This window comes from Monodon monoceros, unplaced genomic scaffold (assembly GCF_005190385.1).
Source record: "Monodon monoceros isolate NGI ecotype Baffin Bay Population unplaced genomic scaffold, NGI_Narwhal_1 Super_Scaffold_10, whole genome shotgun sequence".
Lineage (NCBI taxonomy): Eukaryota > Metazoa > Chordata > Mammalia > Artiodactyla > Monodontidae > Monodon > Monodon monoceros.
In genome coordinates, this window is record NW_021703766.1 from 16,676,087 (window position 1) to 16,680,765 (window position 4,679).

The window sequence follows — 4,679 nt, forward strand, 5'->3', positions numbered from 1 at the left end:
AAAAGACGTATCTAAAATAAGACAATACAGAAAGAGTGAAGATAAAAGTATAAGATACACTAAGCAATTCTCAGTATTAGAAAAAAGGAAACCATTTTAGACAAATGCACTAAAAGGACAAAAAGAGGTATTTGCCAAGAAAATGTAACACATGAACTTTTGGGCATATCTAACAACACAGCTTTCAGGAACCAGCATAAAAAACAGATAAACAAAAAGTAAGAACACTGAGTATTTGAATAATATAATTAATGAGTCTGACTTAATAGGTATAAAGTAGAACATTGAACACAACAAAGAACATTCTCCTCAGTCAGGGACACGCACAAAAGAAAACTGACCACATATTAGGTCATGAAGAAAAATCTCATTGACTCCTGTAAAGCAGAAATCATACAAAGTTATACTGAATGATCACAATGAAATAAACTTAGGTTCATCATCAAGAAGATAGCCCAAAAAATCTACATGGACACAGAAACTTTCCCCTAGACAGTAACTCATGTTTAAGAGAAAAATCAATATATAACTCAAAAACTACTTAGAAATGAACGACAATGAGACAATTGTTAAACGCATAGGATTTAGGTAAACAGCACTCAGAGGAAAATTTAGGGGCGTTCCATGACCCTGCTCTCCTACTTCTTGGCATCTTCCCCCAGAAAACATTTCCACTGTGCACAGAAGTATGCACAAAGGTTTTTATTGCATCGTTGTTTGTCGCAGTTAACACTCCCTTAAAGGTGGATACTTAGGTTCTTTCCAGATCTTCCTAGCTCCACGTTATAGAATACTATTCAATACTTCAACAGAATATAGTTATACGTATTGAAATGGAAAGTTTTCCAATATATAATGTTAAGTAAAATTTTTAATGCAGAAAAATTAAAATATTGTAACACAATTCATGTTAGAATAATTTAACAAAAATTAAAACTAATGTATTTCTACAGGTACAGGTCTATTTTACAGAGAAAAATGTCAGGAAGAATAGCTGAGGACTAGTGTGTTAGTTTTAGGTAAGAGAGAAGGATAGGAAGAATAAACAAACAGTAATGTTTGATTTTTTTTGAACAGGAAAGTATTTACATAAAATCTGTGTAATAGAAAAAGAAAAGTTAGCTATGTGAATTATCATAAAATAATCATAAAATTCTTCTGTTACAGACAAATTTTGCTGGAACCATTCATTCAGCTTACATACTAATTTTTGCTCAGGCAAATTTTGCCCAGAGAAGTTCTTATTAATAAAGCTAGCTTCTTTTCATTTACAACTTCGGGGGAAAGGAAAACATCAGAAAGTTTTCATTAATGGGTTTACTTAATTACATCATTTCACATTCTAAATTATCAGACTAGAAAAGCAGCTAAGATAGAAGGGGCAGAAGACATAAATAAAGCCCAATTTTACAAACCCTATTTATTGCTTAAGAATTGTGATGATATTGTCTGCAAAATAAATCTTCAAAGCACTCAGTTTCATCAGTGTCAACGCATTTTAAACACCTGTACCTTAGACTCAGCCTTAAACACAGGGTATCTTTTAAGAGAAAAATTCATCAATATCATTAACTGCACAAGACAGGAACCAAAATGTAAACTACAAACATAAGAATGAAATAAAATGTTACATGAAGAAAGTGCAAGAAAAAAACTGCAACCCATTTCTCTAGCTCTGCAATAAAATATTAAAATAATTCAGATACACTGGTTGTTAAATGGGGAGGGAGGAGGATGAATAAAAAAGTTATTCTAATTTAAACAAAATTAATAAAGAAATGTCTGCATAGCTTCTTTTCCTGTTTCTACTTCTAATCATTTATCATGCAAATGAAAGCAGTAATGGAAAATGTAAAGAAAACAAATTCTGCAATATAGTGAAACCCGTACCCAGCAAGAGATAAGACTGAATATCAGAAGGAAAGGGTCTGAAAATTAGCTGTCTGTACAATAACTGGAAGGGAAAACTGTTTTATTTAGCCTGGAGGGATTTTTTTTGTAGCAAACTGACTAAATTAAAATCCAGTCTATTAAATCCAGTATCATACTAGAAAATGCCTTTTCCTTGCACTTTTAGATAAATTTTCATTGATCTCATTTTATGCATGATTACATTTTTAATGAGTTGTGCAATATTTCCAGGCTAATTTTAAATCTCCTCTCTCACCCTCCCCTCCCCCGCCCCACTTACGGCTTGCTGGATTAACATTTCTGATAAATTGTTGGACCAGAAAGAAGGAGCATTACCAAGATGAAATAAACTACCTCCATTTTTTTGCAGCTCTAAAGCGATAATAGAATACAAATGCCCACTGTCTAATTATGTCACATCTTCCAATTCATTTCACAAAAACAATTATTTTATTTTTATATAATAGGCATGTTACCTTGTATTCATTATAAATGACCCTGAACAGTATATAGTCTATTAGAATAAAAAATTCACCCCGACACTGATCAAGTAAACTTAGTGTATGACCAACTAAAAAGGAATGACCAAAAGAAGCAACTTCATAAACTAAAGAAAATGGAGACAATTAGAAAATCTATACACTAAGAAATAGTTTTTTTACATACTGACATTGTTTAAAATTAACTTTCAAATACAAAATAATACTGTTCATAACGCTTTAAAAGATCCATTCTCATATGAGACAGGAGGCTGAGAAAGCATGAAAACCTTAGGAAAGTAAGATAATTTTTCTCCACTAGCATCTTCAGGTCTATATGCCAAGAATAAAGATAATTTGATGGGAGTCGCTTGAATTCCAGCCTCTATTCAAGAAAGAAAGTCAGAAACCATTAAAATTGGGACCTATGACCAAGACTATTGTAAGAGTTCTTAACATCTATGCTTCTCCCACTTTAGCTATTTTTATAACTCTGTCTGATTCCTTGTGATGACTGAGAGTAAAATTCCATAAACAGATAAATACTTCTAATTCAAAGACTGATAACAAGAATAAACAAAATTAATTTCATTTCTATAGTGCTTACAAGAGATATACCTAAAAAACAGACCTTGAAAGATTGAAAATAATACAGGGAAAGATTGGCCAAGCTAATACTAACCAGAAGAAAACAGTAATTTTAGTGATTTTTTGTAATTTTAGTATCAAAGTACAAATTAAAGTAAAAAGCTTTAAAAGGAAAATTCCACAGATTTTATTTATATATATATATACACATGTGTGTATATAGATATACATGCATGTGTATGTATACACACAAACATACATACTTGGACATACATATGTGCATATGCATGCACAAAGTATTAACTTGTATGCTCCTAACACAAAATAGCTTCAAACTATAAAAGTCAAAAACTGACAATAATCAGGGGAAAGACTGAACACGTTAAATGGAGACCTGGAAGGTGTTAAAAGAGACACGTATTGAACTTCTAGAGATGAAAACTATAATGCATGAGATGCAAATATGGTGTATGGTATTAACAGGAGATTAGACAAAGTGGAAGCAAAGATTGATAAACTACAAGGCATAGCAACAAACCATCCAAAATGAAACAGATAGGACCAAGAAAAAAAAAACCCACAAAGAAAAAATGAACAAAGCAGCAGTGAACTGGTGGCCAGCCTGGAGAGTGTCACGAAGGCTTCATGCACACTACAAGAGCATAAGGTGGTGGTGGGCGGGGGGGCCTCCCGCCCACTCCCAAATGCCACTCACCACCCCTCTACCACATAAAAATCTTTGTACCTAATCATGCTGTGCTGATACTTTGTGTCTCAGCTGAAGAAGATGAAGTCTTCAGGGGAAATTATCTACTGTGGGCAGGTGTTCAAGAAATCCTCCTGCAGGTGAAGAACTTCAGCATCTGGTTGCATCACAACTCTGACAGAGTGCCCACGTGTACCAGATGTACCAGGACCTGACCATCACAGGCACTGCCACTCAATGCTATCATGACACAGGTGCCCAGCACAGCACCTGGGCCCACTCAATCCAGATCATGATGGTAAAGCAAATCACAGCCAGCAGGTGCCACCTGCCAATAGTCAAGCAGTTCCACAACTCCAAGATCAAGTTTCTGCTGCTCCACTGAGTCCTACATCACCAGCTTCAATCATGCTTCACCAACAAGAGGCCCAACACCTTCTTTTAGATACAGGGCCCTCCCCACCCCTAGGTCAGCCAAAATAAACTCCTTGTGGGGAAAATCCCAAGAAGCTGAGTGAACCCCAACCATAATTATGAAAAATGAAGAAAACTAAAACACATCATAAGCAAATTGCTTAAAATTGGTGATAAAGAGGAAAATGTGAAAAGTAGTCAGGGGGGCAGAAAAAGAGACACATTATGTACAAAGGATGAGAAACAGCAGGTTTCTCATCAGAAGCAAGGTAAGCTAGAAAACAGTGCAACATCTTTAAAGTACTGACTAGGGTAGTGGGGGACAGGGAGGGGGAGGCAAGGGGGAGACAGTGAAAATAGATAGAAAAATGAAGGTGAAACAAAGACCTTATCCAAACATAAAAAACTGAAAGAAATAATCACCAATAGACCTGCACTATAAGAAATAGTAAAGTAAGTGCCTCAAACAGAATGAAAATTATACCAGATGAAAAGCTGGAGGTACACAAAAGAAGGAAGAGCACTGGAAATAGAATCTAGAAATGTAAATATAAAGACTTTTTTTAAAAAACTTTAATTTA

The 4,679-nt window shown here is 34.6% G+C and overlaps 1 pseudogene; it reads left to right on the plus strand.

The window, feature by feature from the left end:
• Nucleotides 1-547: 547 nt before the first annotated feature.
• LOC114885601 lies at nucleotides 548-4,129 on the plus strand (annotated as a pseudogene).
• Nucleotides 4,130-4,679: the final 550 nt, after the last annotated feature.